Source organism: Aegilops tauschii, chromosome 5, assembly GCF_002575655.3.
Source record: "Aegilops tauschii subsp. strangulata cultivar AL8/78 chromosome 5, Aet v6.0, whole genome shotgun sequence".
In the NCBI taxonomy this organism is placed as follows: domain Eukaryota; kingdom Viridiplantae; phylum Streptophyta; class Magnoliopsida; order Poales; family Poaceae; genus Aegilops; species Aegilops tauschii.
In genome coordinates, this window is record NC_053039.3 from 563,884,955 (window position 1) to 563,902,763 (window position 17,809).

Sequence of the window (17,809 nt, forward strand, 5' to 3'; positions counted from 1 at the left end):
TGCTAGCTGCCGCGCTCTGCCTTATAAACCAGTCCGACTCTCCCCGGCTGGCCGATGTGGGACTAAACCAACGAGCGTTTGTTTTGCCCATGGCGCTGTCCAGCCAAACCCAGACGCCATCTGGCGCGTGGTGGGCCACCAGTCGCAAGTCGGATCTCTCTTCACGTGGCCCAAATTAATGGAAGAGCATAACGGGCCGTCGTGTTTTTTCATTAGGGAATAACGAACGGCGCTTGGGCACTAAAAATAATACTATAGTTCTTGCCGCACGTGGGGGGGGGGGGGGCACATGCACGTTTAGGGAAGGAGGGATCAACAAATCCTTTTGGTTTTTCACAATTTATGAAAGGTGGATTATGCAAATCGACAAACCTTTTTTAAAAAGCAAACTTGTGCGTGAAGGAGACTAGACGATCAAGTCGTTGCCACAAGTACATATTGCAAAGACCATAGTGCCAAAAGGTTCATGCTAAGCTAGCTTACTGTGTCTTTGGTGTGACTAGATGTATAAAATGGTATGCAACATATATAGTTTACTACATGAAGATTGAGATTTCACCAGTTGTGACCTACGTAATTCATCGACCACTAGTTATTGTACACTAAAGATAGAAAGGCTTGAAGAAGGGATTCTTTTGGGTGATACCAGAATCCAACACTAGTGTCCGGGAGAGTTTTCTCACAAGTCTTAGATGAGTTTGTTAGGCGGTGACATGATAAAATTAGACTAATGAAACATGTTTTTTGCGCTATGACCAAACCACAGTTAAGGTTAAGGAACAAAGACAATAATAAATTGAACGAATGCACTACCTGTAGAAGGACTGAAACAGAAAACTAACCCAGAAACGTGTAATAATAGATTAAAAAGGCTAAAAAGTTGCCACAGAAAGGTTATATCTGCAATAACAAAGATGAGAAAGCGTGTGGATCTAAATTTAAAAAGGCAGTATTGAGGACCTATCTGATAGAGAAAGGAAACTAAAGGGCCTTTCAGTAAGAATAGCAGCACACACAGGAGTGCAAGAAAGAAGGCTCCAGGTACTTGCGTGGAAAATCTCAAAAAAAAATTGGACCATTTCTCGATTTGTGCGTGTCATCCTTGCGCAGGGGCCATGCTAATCTTCTCTGTATCAATCCAATTTTATCGGATGTCCCAGAAGGGACGATGCTAGCTGCCGCGCTCTGCCTTATAAACCAGTCCGACTCTCCCCGGCTGGCCGATGTGGGACTAAACCAACGAGCGTTTGTTTTGCCCATGGCGCTATCCAGCCAAACCCAGACGCCATCGGGCGCGTGGTGGGCCGCCAGTCGCAAGTCGGATATCTCTTCACGTGGCCCAAATTAATGGAAGAGCATAACGGGCCGTCGTGTTTTTTCATTAGGGAATAACGAACGGCGCTTGGGCACTAAAAATAATACTATAGTTCTTGCCGCACGTGGGGGGGGGGCACATGCACGTTTAGGGAAGGAGGGATCAACGAATCCTTTTGGTTGTTCACAATTTATGAAAGGTGGATTATGCAAATCGACAAACCTTTTTAAAAAGCAAACTTGTGCGTGAAGGAGACTAGATGATCAAGTCGTTGCCACAAGTACATATTGCAAAGACCATAGTGCCAAAAGGTTCATGCTAAGCTAGCTTACCGTGTCTTTGGTGTGACTAGATGTATAAAATGGTATGCAACATATATAGTTTACTACATGAAGATTGAGATTTCACCAGTTGCGACCTACGTAATTCATCGACCACTAGTTATTGTACACTAAAGATAGAAAGGCTTGAAGAAGGGATTCTTTTGGGTGATACCAGAATCCAACACTAGTGTCCGGGAGAGTTTTCTCACAAGTCTTAGATGAGTTTGTTAGGCGGTGACATGATAAAATTAGACTAATGAAACATGTTTTTTGCGCTATGACCAAACCACAGTTAAGGTTAAGGAACAAAGACAATAATAAATTGAAGGAATGCACTACCTGTAGAAGGACTGAAACAGAAAACTAACCCAGAAACGTGTAATAATAGATTAAAAAGGCTAAAAAGTTGCCACAGAAAGGTTATATCTGCAATAACAAAGATGAGAAAGCGTGTGGATCTAAATTTAAAAAGGCAGTATTGAGGACCTATCTGATAGAGAAAGGAAACTAAAGGGCCTTTCAGTAAGAATAGCAGCACACACAGGAGTGCAAGAAAGAAGGCTCCAGGTACTTGCGTGGAAAATCTCAAAAACAAATTGGACCATTTCTCGATTTGTGCGTGTCATCCTTGCGCAGGGGCCATGCGAATCTTCTCTGTATCGTTCCAATTTTATCGGATGTCCCAGAAGGGACGATGCTAGCTGCCGCGCTCTGCCTTATAAACCAGTCCGACTCTCCCCGGCTGGCCGATGTGGGACTAAACCAACGAGCGTTTGTTTTGCCCATGGCGCTGTCCAGCCAAACCCAGACGCCATCTGGCGCGTGGTGGGCCGCCAGTCGCAAGTCGGATCTCTCTTCACGTGGCCCAAATTAATGGAAGAGCATAACGGGCCGTCGTGTTTTTTCATTAGGGAATAACGAACGGCGCTTGGGCACTAAAAATAATACTATAGTTCTTGCCGCACGTGGGGGGGGGGGCACATGCACGTTTAGGGAAGGAGGGATCAACGAATCCTTTTGGTTGTTCACAATTTATGAAAGGTGGATTATGCAAATCGACAAACCTCTTTAAAAAGCAAACTTGTGCGTGAAGGAGACTAGACGATCAAGTCGTTGCCACAAGTACATATTGCAAAGACCATAGTGCCAAAAGGTTCATGCTAAGCTAGCTTACCGTGTCTTTGGTGTGACTAGATATATAAAATGGTATGCAACATATATAGTTTAGTACATGAAGATTGAGATTTCACCAGTTGTGACCTACGTAATTCATCGACCACTAGTTATTGTACACTACAGATAGAAAGGCTTGAAGAAGGGATTCTTTTGGGTGATACCAGAATCCAACACTAGTGTCCGGGAGAGTTTTCTCACAAGTCTTAGATGAGTTTGTTAGGCGGTGACATGATAAAATTAGACTAATGAAACACGTTTTTTGCGCTATGACCAAACTACAGTTAATGTTAAGGAACAAAGACAATAATAAATTGAAGGAATGCACTATCTGTAGAAGGACTGAAACAGAAAACTAATCCAGAAACGTGTAATAATAGATTAAAAAGGCTAAAAAGTTGCCACAGAAAGGTTATATCTGCAATAACAAAGATGAGAAAGCGTGTGGATCTAAATTTAAAAAGGCAGTATTGAGGACCTCTCTGATAGAGAAAGGAAACTAAAGGGCCTTTCAGTAAGAATAGCAGCACACACAGGAGTGCAAGAAAGAAGGCTCCAGGTACTTGCGTGGAAAATCTCAAAAAAAAAATTGGACCATTTCTCGATTTGTGCGTGTCATCCTTGCGCAGGGGCCATGCTAATCTTCTCTGTATCGTTCCAATTTTATCGGATGTCCCAGAAGGGACGATGCTAGCTGCCGCGCTCTGCCTTATAAACCAGTCCGACTCTCCCCGGCTGGCCGATGTGGGACTAAACCAACGAGCGTTTGTTTTGCCCATGGCGCTGTCCAGCCAAACCCAGACGCCATCTGGCGCGTGGTGGGCCGCCAGTCGCAAGTCGGATCTCTCTTCACGTGGCCCAAATTAATGGAAGAGCATAACGGGCCGTCGTGTTTTTTCATTAGGGAATAACGAACGGCGCTTGGGCACTAAAAATAATACTATAGTTCTTGCCGCACGTGGGGGGGGGGGGCACATGCACGTTTAGGGAAGGAGGGATCAACGAATCCTTTTGGTTGTTCACAATTTATGAAAGGTGGATTATGCAAATCGACAAACCTTTTTAAAAAGCAAACTTGTGCGTGAAGGAGACTAGACGATCAAGTCGTTGCCACAAGTACATATTGCAAAGACCATAGTGCCAAAAGGTTCATGCTAAGGTAGCTTACCGTGTCTTTGGTGTGACTAGATGTATAAAATGGTATGCAACATATATAGTTTACTACATGAAGATTGAGATTTCACCAGTTGCGACCTACGTAATTCATCGACCACTAGTTATTGTACACTAAAGATAGAAAGGCTTGAAGAAGGGATTCTTTTGGGTGATACCAGAATCCAACACTAGTGTCCGGGAGAGTTTTCTCACAAGTCTTAGATGAGTTTGTCAGGCGGTGACATGATAAAATTAGACTAATGAAACATGTTTTTTGTGCTATGACCAAACCACAGTTAAGGTTAAGGAACAAAGACAATAATAAATTGAAGGAATGCACTACCTGTAGAAGGACTGAAACAGAAAACTAATCCAGAAACGTGTAATAATAGATTAAAAAGGCTAAAAAGTTGCCACAGAAAGGTTATATCTGCAATAACAAAGATGAGAAAGCGTGTGGATCTAAATTTCAAAAGGCAGTATTGAGGACCTCTCTGATAGAGAAAGGAAACTAAAGGGCCTTTCAGTAAGAATAGCAGCACACACAGGAGTGCAAGAAAGAAGGCTCCAGGTACTTGCGTGGAAAATCTCAAAAAAAAATTGGACCATTTCTCGATTTGTGCGTGTCATCCTTGCGCAGGGGCCATGCTAATCTTCTCTGTATCGTTCCAATTTTATCGGATGTCCCAGAAGGGACGATGCTAGCTGCCGCGCTCTGCCTTATAAACCAGTCCGACTCTCCCCGGCTGGCCGATGTGGGACTAAACCAACGAGCGTTTGTTTTGCCCATGGCGCTATCCAGCCAAACCCAGACGCCATCGGGCGCGTGGTGGGCCGCCAGTCGCAAGTCGGATCTCTCTTCACGTGGCCCAAATTAATGGAAGAGCATAACGGGCCCTCGCGTTTTTTCATTAGGGAATAACGAACGGCGCTTGGGCACTAAAAATAATACTATAGTTCTTGCCGCACGTGGGGGGGGGGGGGGCACATGCACGTTTAGGGAAGGAGGGATCAACGAATCCTTTTGGTTGTTCACAATTTATGAAAGGTGGATTATGCAAATCGACAAACCTTTTTAAAAAGCAAACTTGTGCGTGAAGGAGACTAGACGATCAAGTCGTTGCCACAAGTACATATTGCAAAGACCATAGTGCCAAAAGGTTCATGCTAAGCTAGCTTACCGTGTCTTTGGTGTGACTAGATGTATAAAATGGTATGCAACATATATAGTTTACTACATGAAGATTGAGATTTCACCAGTTGTGACCTACGTAATTCATCGACCACTAGTTATTGTACACTAAAGATAGAAAGGCTTGAAGAAGGGATTCTTTTGGGTGATACCAGAATCCAACACTAGTGTCCGGGAGAGTTTTCTCACAAGTCTTAGATGAGTTTGTTAGGCGGTGACATGATAAAATTAGACTAATGAAACATGTTTTTTGCGCTATGACCAAACCACAGTTAATGTTAAGGAACAAAGACAATAATAAATTGAAGGAATGCACTACCTGTAGAAGGACTGAAACAGAAAACTAATCCCGAAACGTGTAATAATAGATTAAAAAGGCTAAAAAGTTGCCACAGAAAGGTTATATCTGCAATAACAAAGATGAGAAAGCGTGTGGATCTAAATTTAAAAAGGCAGTATTGAGGACCTCTCTGATAGAGAAAGGAAACTAAAGGGCCTTTCAGTAAGAATACCAGCACACACAGGAGTGCAAGAAAGAAGGCTCCAGGTACTTGCGTGGAAAATCTCAAAAAAAAATTGGACCATTTCTCGATTTGTGCGTGTCATCCTTGCGCAGGGGCCATGCTAATCTTCTCTGTATCATTCCAATTTTATCGGATGTCCCAGAAGGGACGATGCTAGCTGCCGCGCTCTGCCTTATAAACCAGTCCGACTCTCCCCGGCTGGCCGATGTGGGACTAAACCAACGAGCGTTTGTTTTGCCCATGGCGCTATCCAGCCAAACCCAGAAGCCATCGGGCGCGTGGTGGGCCGCCAGTCGCAAGTCGGATATCTCTTCCCGTGGCCCAAATTAATGGAAGAGCATAACGGGCCCTCGCGTTTTTTCATTAGGGAATAACGAACGGCGCTTGGGCACTAAAAATAATACTATAGTTCTTGCCGCACGTGGGGGGGGCACATGCACGTTTAGGGAAGGAGGGATCAACGAATCCTTTTGGTTGTTCACAATTTATGAAAGGTGGATTATGCAAATCGACAAACCTCTTTAAAAAGCAAACTTGTGCGTGAAGGAGACTAGACGATCAAGTCGTTGCCACAAGTACATATTGCAAAGACCATAGTGCCAAAAGGTTCATGCTAAGGTAGCTTACCGTGTCTTTGGTGTGACTAGATATATAAAATGGTATGCAACATATATAGTTTAGTACATGAAGATTGAGATTTCACCAGTTGTGACCTACGTAATTCATCGACCACTAGTTATTGTACACTAAAGATAGAAAGGCTTGAAGAAGGGATTCTTTTGGGTGATACCAGAATCCAACACTAGTGTCCGGGAGAGTTTTCTCACAAGTCTTAGATGAGTTTGTTAGGCGGTGACATGATAAAATTAGACTAATGAAACATGTTTTTTGCGCTATGACCAAACCACAGTTAATGTTAAGGAACAAAGACAATAATAAATTGAAGGAATGCACTATCTGTAGAAGGACTAAAACAGAAAACTAATCCAGAAACGTGTAATAATAGATTAAAAAGGCTAAAAAGTTGCCACAGAAAGGTTATATCTGCAATAACAAAGATGAGAAAGCGTGTGGATCTAAATTTAAAAAGGCAGTATTGAGGACCTCTCTGATAGAGAAAGGAAACTAAAGGGCCTTTCAGTAAGAATACCAGCACACACAGGAGTGCAAGAAAGAAGGCTCCAGGTACTTGCGTGGAAAATCTCAAAAAAAATTGGACCATTTCTCGATTTGTGCGTGTCATCCTTGCGCAGGGGCCATGCTAATCTTCTCTGTATCATTCCAATTTTATCGGATGTCCCAGAAGGGACGATGCTAGCTGCCGCGCTCTGCCTTATAAACCAGTCCAACTCTCCCCGGCTGGCCGATGTGGGACTAAACCAACGAGCGTTTGTTTTGCCCATGGCGCTATCCAGCCAAACCCAGAAGCCATCGGGCGCGTGGTGGGCCGCCAGTCGCAAGTCGGATATCTCTTCCCGTGGCCCAAATTAATGGAAGAGCATAACGGGCCCTCGCGTTTTTTCATTAGGGAATAACGAACGGCGCTTGGGCACTAAAAATAATACTATAGTTCTTGCCGCACATGGGGGGGGCACATGCACGTTTAGGGAAGGAGGGATCAACGAATCCTTTTGGTTGTTCACAATTTATGAAAGGTGGATTATGCAAATCGACAAACCTCTTTAAAAAGCAAACTTGTGCGTGAAGGAGACTAGACGATCAAGTCGTTGCCACAAGTACATATTGCAAAGACCATAGTGCCAAAAGGTTCATGCTAAGCTAGCTTACCGTGTCTTTGGTGTGACTAGATGTATAAAATGGTATGCAACATATATAGTTTAGTACATGAAGATTGAGATTTCACCAGTTGTGACCTACGTAATTCATCGACCACTAGTTATTGTACACTAAAGATAGAAAGGCTTGAAGAAGGGATTCTTTTGGGTGATACCAGAATCCAACACTAGTGTCCGGGAGAGTTTTCTCACAAGTCTTAGATGAGTTTGTTAGGCGGTGACATGATAAAATTAGACTAATGAAACATGTTTTTTGCGCTATGACCAAACCACAGTTAAGGTTAAGGAACAAAGACAATAATAAATTGAAGGAATGCACTACCTGTAGAAGGACTGAAACAGAAAACTAATCCAGAAACGTGTAATAATAGATTAAAAAGGCTAAAAAGTTGCCACAGAAAGGTTATATCTGCAATAACAAAGATGAGAAAGCGTGTGGATCTAAATTTAAAAAGGCAGTATTGAGGACCTCTCTGATAGAGAAAGGAAACTAAAGGGCCTTTCAGTAAGAATAGCAGCACACACAGGAGTGCAAGAAAGAAGGCTCCAGGTACTTGCGTGGAAAATCTCAAAAAAATTGGACCATTTCTCGATTTGTGCGTGTCATCCTTGCGCAGGGGCCATGCTAATCTTCTCTGTATCGTTCCAATTTTATCGGATGTCCCAGAAGGGACGATGCTAGCTGCCGCGCTCTGCCTTATAAACCAGTCCGACTCTCCCCGGCTGGCCTATGTGGGACTAAACCAACGAGCGTTTGTTTTGCCCATGGCACTGTCCAGCCAAACCCAGACGCCATCGGGCGCGTGGTGGGCCGCCAGTCGCAAGTCGGATCTCTCTTCACGTGGCCCAAATTAATGGAAGAGCATAACGGGCCCTCGTGTATTTTCATTAGGGAATAACGAACGGCGCTTGGGCACTAAAAATAATACTATAGTTCTTGCCGCACGTGGGGGGGGCACATGCACGTTTAGGGAAGGAGGGATCAACGAATCCTTTTGGTTGTTCACAATTTATGAAAGGTGGATTATGCAAATCGACAAACCTCTTTAAAAAGCAAACTTGTGCGTGAAGGAGACTAGACGATCAAGTCGTTGCCACAAGTACATATTGCAAAGACCATAGTGCCAAAAGGTTCATGCTAAGCTAGCTTACCGTGTCTTTGGTGTGACTAGATGTATAAAATGGTATGCAACATATATAGTTTACTACATGAAGATTGAGATTTCACCAGTTGTGACCTACGTAATTCATCGACCACTAGTTATTGTACACTAAAGATAGAAAGGCTTGAAGAAGGGATTCTTTTGGGTGATAACAGAATCCAACACTAGTGTCCGGGAGAGTTTTCTCACAAGTCTTAGATGAGTTTGTTAGGCGGTGACATGATAAAATTAGACTAATGAAACATGTTTTTTGCGCTATGACCAAACCACAGTTAAGGTTAAGGAACAAAGACAATAATAAATTGAAGGAATGCACTACCTGTAGAAGGACTGAAACAGAAAACTAATCCAGAAACGTGTAATAATAGATTAAAAAGGCTAAAAAGTTTCCACAGAAAGGTTATATCTGCAATAACAAAGATGAGAAAGCGTGTGGATCTAAATTTAAAAAGGAAGTATTGAGGACCTCTCTGATAGAGAAAGGAAACTAAAGGGCCTTTCAGTAAGAATAGCAGCACACACAGGAGTGCAAGAAAGAAGGCTCCAGGTACTTGCGTGGGAAATCTCAAAAAAAAATTGGACCATTTCTCGATTTGTCCGTGTCATCCTTGCGCAGGGGCCATGCTAATCTTCTCTGTATCGTTCCAATTTTATCGGATGTCCCAGAAGGGACGATGCTAGCTGCCGCGCTCTGCCTTATAAACCAGTCCGACTCTCCCCGGCTGGCCGATGTGGGACTAAACCAACGAGCGTTTGTTTTGCCCATGGCGCTATCCAGCCAAACCCAGACGCCATCGGGCGCGTGGTGGGCCGCCAATCGCAAGTCGGATCTCTCTTCACGTGGCCCAAATTAATGGAAGAGCATAACGGGCCCTCGTGTTTTTTCATTAGGGAATAACGAACGGCGCTTGGGCACTAAAAATAATACTATAGTTCTTGCCGCACGTGGGGGGGGGCACATGCACGTTTAGGGAAGGAGGGATCAACGAATCCTTTTGGTTGTTCACAATTTATGAAAGGTGGATGATGCAAATCGACAAATCTTTTTAAAAAGCAAACTTGTGCGTGAAGGAGACTAGACGATCAAGTCGTTGCCACAAGTACATATTGCAAAGACCATAGTGCCAAAAGGTTCATGCTAAGCTAGCTTACCGTGTCTTTGGTGTGACTAGATGTATAAAATGGTATGCAACATATATAGTTTACTACATGAAGATTGAGATTTCACCAGTTGTGACCTACGTAATTCATCGACCACTAGTTATTGTACACTAAAGATAGAAAGGCTTGAAGAAGGGATTCTTTTGGGTGATACCAGAATCCAACACTAGTGTCCGGGAGAGTTTTCTCACAAGTCTTAGATGAGTTTGTTAGGCGGTGACATGATAAAGTTAGACTAATGAAACATGTTTTTTGCGCTATGACCAAACCACAGTTAAGGTTAAGGAACAAAGACAATAATAAATTGAAGGAATGCACTACCTGTAGAAGGACTGAAACAGAAAACTAATCCAGAAACGTGTAATAATAGATTAAAAAGGCTAAAAAGTTGCCACAGAAAGGTTATATCTGCAATAACAAAGATGAGAAAGCGTGTGGATCTAAATTTAAAAAGGCAGTATTGAGGACCTCTCTGATAGAGAAAGGAAACTAAAGGGCCTTTCAGTAAGAATAGCAGCACACACAGGAGTGCAAGAAATAAGGCTCCAAGTACTTGCGTGGAAAATCTCAAAAAAAAATTGGACCATTTCTCGATTTGTGCGTGTCATCCTTGCGCAGGGGCCATGCTAATCTTCTCTGTATCGTTCCAATTTTCTCGGATGTCCTAGAAGGGACGATGCTAGCTGCCGCGCTCTGCCTTATAAACCAGTCCGACTCTCCCCGGCTGGCCGATGTGGGACTAAACCAACGAGCGTTTGTTTTGCCCATGGCGCTATCCAGCCAAACCCAGACGCCATCGGGCGCGTGGTGGGCCGCCAGTCGCAAGTCGGATCTCTCTTCACGTGGCCCAAATTAATGGAAGAGCATAACGGGCCGTCGTGTTTTTTCATTAGGGAATAACGAACGGCGCTTGGGCACTAAAAATAATTCTATAGTTCTTGCCGCACGTGGGGGGGGGGGCACATGCACGTTTAGGGAAGGAGGGATCAACGAATCCTTTTGGTTGTTCACAATTTATGAAAGGTGGATTATGCAAATCGACAAACCTTTTTAAAAAGCAAACTTGTGCGTGAAGGAGACTAGACGATCAAGTCGTTGCCACAAGTACATATTGCAAAGACCATAGTGCCAAAAGGTTCATGCTAAGCTAGCTTACCGTGTCTTTGGTGTGACTAGATGTATAAAATGGTATGCAACATATATAGTTTACTACATGAAGATTGAGATTTCACCAGTTGTGACCTACGTAATTCATCGACCACTAGTTATTGTACACTAAAGATAGAAAGGCTTGAAGAAGGGATTCTTTTGGGTGATACCAGAATCCAACACTAGTGTCCGGGAGAGTTTTCTCACAAGTCTTAGATGAGTTTGTTAGGCGGTGACATGATAAAATTAGACTAATGAAACATGTTTTTTGCGCTATGACCAAACCACAGTTAAGGTTAAGGAACAAAGACAATAATAAATTGAAGGAATGCACTACCTGTAGAAGGACTGAAACAGAAAACTAATCCAGAAACGTGTAATAATAGATTAAAAAGGCTAAAAAGTTGCCACAGAAAGGTTATATGTGCAATAACAAATATGAGAAAGCGTGTGGATCTAAATTTAAAAAGGCAGTATTGAGGACCTCTCTGATAGAGAAAGGAAACTAAAGGGCCTTTCAGTAAGAATAGCAGCACACACAGGAGTGCAAGAAAGAAGGCTCCAGGTACTTGCGTGGAAAATCTCAAAAAAATTGGACCATTTCTCGATTTGTGCATATCATCCTTGCGCAGGGGCCATGCTAATCTTCTCTGTATCGTTCCAATTTTATCGGATGTCCCAGAAGGGACGATGCTAGCTGCCGCGCTCTGCCTTATAAACCAGTCCGACTCTCCCCGGCTGGCCGAATTGGGACTAAACCAACGAGCGTTTGTTTTGCCCATGGCGCTATCCAGCCAAACCCAGACGCCATCGGGCGCGTGGTGGGCCGCCAGTTGCATGTCGGATCTCTCTTCATGTGGCCCAAATTAATGGAAGAGCATAACGGGCCCTCGTGTTTTTTCATTAGGGAATAACGAACGGCGCTTGGGCACTAAAAATAATACTATAGTTCTTGCCGCACGTGGGGGGGGCACATGCACGTTTAGGGAAGGAGGGATCAACGAATCCTTTTGGTTGTTCACAATTTATGAAAGGTGGATGATGCAAATCGACAAATCTTTTTAAAAAGCAAACTTGTGCGTGAAGGAGACTAGACGATCAAGTCGTTGCCACAAGTACATATTGCAAAGACCATAGTGCCAAAAGGTTCATGCTAAGCTAGCTTACCGTGTCTTTGGTGTGACTAGATGTATAAAATGGTATGCAACATATATAGTTTACTACATGAAGATTGAGATTTCACCAGTTGTGACCTACGTAATTCATCGACCACTAGTTATTGTACACTAAAGATAGAAAGGCTTGAAGAAGGGATTCTTTTGGGTGATACCAGAATCCAACACTAGTGTCCGGGAGAGTTTTCTCACAAGTCTTAGATGAGTTTGTTAGCCGGTGACATGATAAAATTAGACTAATGAAACATGTTTTTTGCGCTATGACCAAACCACAGTTAAGGTTAAGGAACAAAGAAAATAATAAATTGAAGGAATGCACTACCTGTAGAAGGACTGAAACAGAAAACTAATCCAGAAACGTGTAATAATAGATTAAAAAGGCTAAAAAGTTGCCACAGAAAGGTTATATCTGAAATAACAAAGATGAGAAAGCGTGTGGATCTAAATTTAAAAAGGCAGTATTGAGGACTTCTCTGATAGAGAAAGGAAACTAAAGGGCCTTTCAGTGAGAATAGCAGCACACACAGGAGTGCAAGAAAGAAGGCTCCAGGTACTTGTGTGGAAAATCTCAAAAAAAATTGGACCATTTCTCGATTTGTGCGTGTCATCCTTGCGCAGGGGCCATGCTAATCTTCTCTGTATCGTTCCAATTTTATCGGATGTCCCAGAAGGGACGATGCTAGCTGCCGCGCTCTGCCTTATAAACCAGTCCGACTCTCCCCGGCTGGCCGATGTGGGACTAAACCAACGAGCGTTTGTTTTGCCCATGGCGCTATCCAGCCAAACCCAGACGCCATCGGGCGCGTGGTGGGCCGCCAGTTGCATGTCGGATCTCTCTTCATGTGGCCCAAATTAATGGAAGAGCATAACGGGCCCTCGTGTTTTTTCATTAGGGAATAACGAACGGCGCTTGGGCACTAAAAATAATTCTATAGTTCTTGCCGCACGTGGGGGGGGGGGCACATGCACGTTTAGGGAAGGAGGGATCAACGAATCCTTTTGGTTGTTCACAATTTATGAAAGGTGGATTATGCAAATCGACAAATCTTTTTAAAAAGCAAACTTGTGCGTGAAGGAGACTAGACGATCAAGTCGTTGCCACAAGTACATATTGCAAAAGACCATAGTGCCAAAAGGTTCATGCTAAGCTAGCTTACCGTGTCTTTGGTGTGACTAGATGTATAAAATGGTATGCAACATATATAGTTTACTACATGAAGATTGAGATTTCACCAGTTGTGACCTACGTAATTCATCGACCACTAGTTATTGTACACTAAAGATAGAAAAGCTTGAAGAAGGGATTCTTTTGGGTGATACCAGAATCCAACACTAGTGTCCGGGAGAGTTTTCTCACAAGTCTTAGATGAGTTTGTTAGGCGGTGACATGATAAAATTAGACTAATGAAACATGTTTTTTGCGCTGTGACCAAACCACAGTTAAGGTTAAGGAACAAAGACAATAATAAATTGAAGGAATGCACTACCTGTAGAAGGACTGAAACAGAAAACTAATCCAGAAACGTGTAATAATAGATTAAAAAGGCTAAAAAGTTGCCACAGAAAGGTTATATCTGCAATAACAAAGATGAGAAAGCGTGTGGATCTAAATTTAAAAAGGCAGTATTGAGGACCTCTCTGATAGAGAAAGGAAACTAAAGGGCCTTTCAGTAAGAATAGAAGCACACACAGGAGTGCAAGAAAGAAGGCTCCAGGTACTTGCGTGGAAAATCTCAAAAAAAAAATTGGACCATTTCTCGATTTGTGCGTGTCATCCTTGCGCAGGGGCCATGCTAATCTTCTCTGTATCGTTCCAATTTTATCGGATGTCCCAGAAGGGACGATGCTAGCTGCCGCGCTCTGCCTTATAAACCAGTCCGACTCTCCCCGGCTGGCCGATGTGGGACTAAACCAACGAGCGTTTGTTTTGCCCATGGCGCTATCCAGCCAAACCCAGACGCCATCGGGCGCGTGGTGGGCCGCCAGTTGCGTGCCGGATCTCTCTTCATGTGGCCCAAATTAATGGAAGAGCATAACGGGCCCTCGTGTTTTTTCATTAGGGAATAACGAACGGCGCTTGGGCACTAAAAATAATACTATAGTTCTTGCCGCACGTGGGGGGGGCACATGCACGTTTAGGGAAGGAGGGATCAACGAATCCTTTTGGTTGTTCACAATTTATGAAAGGTGGATTATGCAAATCGACAAATCTTTTTAAAAAGCAAACTTGTGCGTGAAGGAGACTAGACGATCAAGTCGTTGCCACAAGTACATATTGCAAAGACCATAGTGCCAAAAGGTTCATGCTAAGCTAGCTTACCGTGTCTTTGGTGTGACTAGATGTATAAAATGGTATGCAACATATATAGTTTACTACATGAAGATTGAGATTTCACCAGTTGTGACCTACGTAATTCATCGACCACTAGTTATTGTACACTAAAGATAGAAAGGCTTGAAGAAGGGATTCTTTTGGGTGATACCAGAATCCAACACTAGTGTCCGGGAGAGTTTTCTCACAAGTCTTAGATGAGTTTGTTAGGCGGTGACATGATAAAATTGGACTAATGAAACATGTTTTTTGCGCTGTGACCAAACCACAGTTAAGGTTAAGGAACAAAGACAATAATAAATTGAAGGAATGCACTACCTGTAGAAGGACTGAAACAGAAAACTAATCCAGAAACGTGTAATAATAGATTAAAAAGGCTAAAATGTTGCCACAGAAAGGTTATATCTGCAATAACAAAGATGAGAAAGCGTGTGGATCTAAATTTAAAAAGGCAGTATTGAGGACTTCTCTGATAGAGAAAGGAAACTAAAGGGCCTTTCAGTAAGAATAGCAGCACACACAGGAGTGCAAGAAAGAAGGCTCCACGTACTTGCGTGGAAAATCTCAAAAAAAATTTGGACCATTTCTCGATTTGTGCGTGTCATCCTTGCGCAGGGGCCATGCTAATCTTCTCTGTATCGTTCCAATTTTATCGGATGTCCCAGAAGGGACGATGCTAGCTGCCGCGCTCTGCCTTATAAACCAGTCCGACTCTCCCCGGCTGGCCGATGTGGGACTAAACCAACGAGCGTTTGTTTTGCCCATGGCGCTATCCAGCCAAACCCAGACGCCATCGGGCGCGTGGTGGGCCGCCAGTTGCATGCCGGATCTCTCTTCATGTGGCCCAAATTAATGGAAGAGCATAACGGGCCCTCGTGTTTTTTCATTAGGGAATAACGAACGGCGCTTGGGCACTAAAAATAATACTATAGTTCTTGCCGCACGTGGGGGGGCACATGCACGTTTAGGGAAGGAGGGATCAACGAATCCTTTTGGTTGTTCACAATTTATGAAAGGTGGATTATGCAAATCGACAAATCTTTTTAAAAAGAAAACTTGTGCGTGAAGGAGACTAGACGATCAAGTCGTTGCCACAAGTACATATTGCAAAGACCATAGTGCCAAAAGGTTCATGCTAAGCTAGCTTACCGTGTCTTTGGTGTGACTAGATTTATAAAATGGTATGCAACATATATAGTTTACTACATGAAGATTGAGATTTCACCAGTTGTGACCTACGTAATTCATCGATCACTAGTTATTGTACACTAAAGATAGAAAAGCTTGAAGAAGGGATTCTTTTGGGTGATACCAGAATCCAACACTAGTGTCCGGGAGCATTTTCTCACAAGTCTTAGATGAGTTTGTTAGGCGGTGACATGATCAAATTAGACTAATGAAACATGTTTTTTGCGCTGTGACCAAACCACAGTTAAGGTTAAGGAACAAAGACAATAATAAATTGAAGGAATGCACTACCTGTAGAAGGACTGAAACAGAAAACTAATCCAGAAACGTGTTATAATAGATTAAAAAGGCTAAAAAGTTGCCACAGAAAGGTTATATCTGCAATAACAAAGATGAGAAAGCGTGTGGATCTAAATTTAAAACGGAAGTATTGAGGACCTCTCTGATAGAGAAAGGAAACTAAAGGGCCTTTCAGTAAGAATAGCAGCACACACAGGAGTGCAAGAAAGAAGGCTCCGCGTACTTGCGTGGAAAATCTCAAAAAAAAATTGGACCATTTCTCGATTTGTGCGTGTCATCCTTGCGCATGGGCCATGCTAATCTTCTCTGTATCATTCCAATTTTATCGGATGTCCCAGAAGGGACGATGCTAGCTGCCGCGCTCTGCCTTATAAACCAGTCCGACTCTCCCCGGCTGGCCGATGTGGGACTAAACCAACGAGCGTTTGTTTTGCCCATGGCGCTATCCAGCCAAACCCAGACGCCATCGGGCGCGTGGTGGGCCGCCAGTTGCGTGCCGGATCTCTCTTCATGTGGCCCAAATTAATGGAAGAGCATAACGGGCACTCGTGTTTTTTCATTAGGGAATAACGAACGGCGCTTGGGCACTAAAAATAATACTATAGTTCTTGCCGCACGTGGGGGGGGGCACATGCACGTTTAGGGAAGGAGGGATCAATAAATCCTTTTGGTTGTTCACAATTTATGAAAGGTGGATTATGCAAATCAACAAACCTTCTTAAAAAGCAAACTTGTGCGTGAAGGAGACTAGATGATCAAGTCGTTGCCACAAGTACATATTGCAAAGACCATAGTGCCAAAAGGTTCATGCTAAGCTAGCTTACCGTGTCTTTGGTGTGACTAGATGTATAAAATGGTATGCAACATATATAGTTTACTACATGAAGATTGAGATTTCACCAGTTGTGACCTACGTAATTCATCGACCACTAGTTATTGTATACTAAAGATAGAAAGGCTTGAAGAAGGGATTCTTTTGGGTGATACCAGAATCCAGCACTAGTGTCCGAGAGAGTTTTCTCACAAGTCTTAGATGAGTTTGTTAGGCTGACATGATAAAATTAGACTAATGAAACATGTTTTTGCGCTATGACCAAACCACAGTTAAGGTTAAGGAACAAAGACAATAATAAATTGAAGGAATGCACTACCTGTAGAAGGACTGAAACAGAAAACTAATCCAGAAACGTGTAATAATAGATTAAAAAGGCTAAAAAGTTGCCACAGAAAGGTTATATCTGCAATAAGAAAGATGAGAAAGCGTGTGGATCTAAATTTAAAAAAGCAGTATTGAGGACCTCTCTGATAGAGAAAGGAAACTAAAGGGCCTTTCAGTAAGAATAGCAGCACACACAGGAGTGCAAGAAAGAAGGCTCCACGTACTTGCGTGGAAAATCTCAAAAAAAAATTGGACCATTTCTCGATTTGTGCGTGTCATCCTTGCGCAGGGGCCATGCTAATCTTCTCTGTATCGTTCCAATTTTATCGGATGTCCCAGAAGGGACGATGCTAGCTGCCGCGCTCTGCCTTATAAACCAGTCCGACTCTCCCCGGCTGGCCGATGTGGGACTAAACCAACGAGCGTTTGTTTTGCCCATGGCGCTATCCAGCCAAACCCAGACGCCATCGGGCGCGTGGTGGGCCGCCAGTTGCGTGCCGGATCCCTCTTCATGTGGCCCAAATTAATGGAAGAGCATAACGGGCCCTCGTGTTTTTTCATTAGGGAATAACGAACGGCGCTTGGGCACTAAAAATAATACTATAGTTCTTGCCGCACGTGGGGGGGGCACATGCACGTTTAGGGAAGGAGGGATCAACGAATCCTTTTGGTTGTTCACAATTTATGAAAGGTGGATTATGCAA

General features: G+C 43.3%; 15 non-coding genes across 15 annotated transcripts; all 15 read right to left on the minus strand.

Moving 5' to 3' along the window:
• Positions 1-1,064: 1,064 nt before the first annotated feature.
• Positions 1,065-1,167, minus strand: LOC141024771 (U6 spliceosomal RNA). Its single transcript, XR_012186268.1, has one exon. It is a non-coding gene; the product is annotated as a U6 spliceosomal RNA (small nuclear RNA).
• Positions 1,168-2,228: 1,061 nt separating this feature from the next.
• LOC120965585 (U6 spliceosomal RNA) lies at positions 2,229-2,331 on the minus strand. The gene has a single exon (XR_005758630.2). It is a non-coding gene; the product is annotated as a U6 spliceosomal RNA (small nuclear RNA).
• Positions 2,332-3,394: 1,063 nt separating this feature from the next.
• On the minus strand, positions 3,395-3,497 carry LOC120965571 (U6 spliceosomal RNA). Its single transcript, XR_005758616.2, has one exon. It is a non-coding gene; the product is annotated as a U6 spliceosomal RNA (small nuclear RNA).
• Positions 3,498-4,560: 1,063 nt separating this feature from the next.
• Positions 4,561-4,663, minus strand: LOC120965580 (U6 spliceosomal RNA). The gene has a single exon (XR_005758625.2). It is a non-coding gene; the product is annotated as a U6 spliceosomal RNA (small nuclear RNA).
• A 1,065-nt stretch (positions 4,664-5,728) lies between these two features.
• LOC120965575 (U6 spliceosomal RNA) lies at positions 5,729-5,831 on the minus strand. The gene has a single exon (XR_005758620.2). It is a non-coding gene; the product is annotated as a U6 spliceosomal RNA (small nuclear RNA).
• Positions 5,832-6,889: 1,058 nt separating this feature from the next.
• LOC120965537 (U6 spliceosomal RNA) lies at positions 6,890-6,992 on the minus strand. The gene has a single exon (XR_005758582.2). It is a non-coding gene; the product is annotated as a U6 spliceosomal RNA (small nuclear RNA).
• Positions 6,993-8,049: 1,057 nt separating this feature from the next.
• On the minus strand, positions 8,050-8,152 carry LOC120965562 (U6 spliceosomal RNA). Its single transcript, XR_005758607.2, has one exon. It is a non-coding gene; the product is annotated as a U6 spliceosomal RNA (small nuclear RNA).
• Positions 8,153-9,211: 1,059 nt separating this feature from the next.
• On the minus strand, positions 9,212-9,314 carry LOC120965555 (U6 spliceosomal RNA). The gene has a single exon (XR_005758600.2). It is a non-coding gene; the product is annotated as a U6 spliceosomal RNA (small nuclear RNA).
• A 1,060-nt stretch (positions 9,315-10,374) lies between these two features.
• On the minus strand, positions 10,375-10,477 carry LOC120965535 (U6 spliceosomal RNA). Its single transcript, XR_005758580.2, has one exon. It is a non-coding gene; the product is annotated as a U6 spliceosomal RNA (small nuclear RNA).
• Positions 10,478-11,537: 1,060 nt separating this feature from the next.
• LOC120965544 (U6 spliceosomal RNA) lies at positions 11,538-11,640 on the minus strand. The gene has a single exon (XR_005758589.2). It is a non-coding gene; the product is annotated as a U6 spliceosomal RNA (small nuclear RNA).
• A 1,058-nt stretch (positions 11,641-12,698) lies between these two features.
• Positions 12,699-12,801, minus strand: LOC120965574 (U6 spliceosomal RNA). Its single transcript, XR_005758619.2, has one exon. It is a non-coding gene; the product is annotated as a U6 spliceosomal RNA (small nuclear RNA).
• A 1,064-nt stretch (positions 12,802-13,865) lies between these two features.
• Positions 13,866-13,968, minus strand: LOC120965572 (U6 spliceosomal RNA). Its single transcript, XR_005758617.2, has one exon. It is a non-coding gene; the product is annotated as a U6 spliceosomal RNA (small nuclear RNA).
• Positions 13,969-15,027: 1,059 nt separating this feature from the next.
• Positions 15,028-15,130, minus strand: LOC120965586 (U6 spliceosomal RNA). Its single transcript, XR_005758631.2, has one exon. It is a non-coding gene; the product is annotated as a U6 spliceosomal RNA (small nuclear RNA).
• Positions 15,131-16,188: 1,058 nt separating this feature from the next.
• On the minus strand, positions 16,189-16,291 carry LOC120965577 (U6 spliceosomal RNA). Its single transcript, XR_005758622.1, has one exon. It is a non-coding gene; the product is annotated as a U6 spliceosomal RNA (small nuclear RNA).
• A 1,057-nt stretch (positions 16,292-17,348) lies between these two features.
• On the minus strand, positions 17,349-17,451 carry LOC120965538 (U6 spliceosomal RNA). Its single transcript, XR_005758583.1, has one exon. It is a non-coding gene; the product is annotated as a U6 spliceosomal RNA (small nuclear RNA).
• Positions 17,452-17,809: the final 358 nt, after the last annotated feature.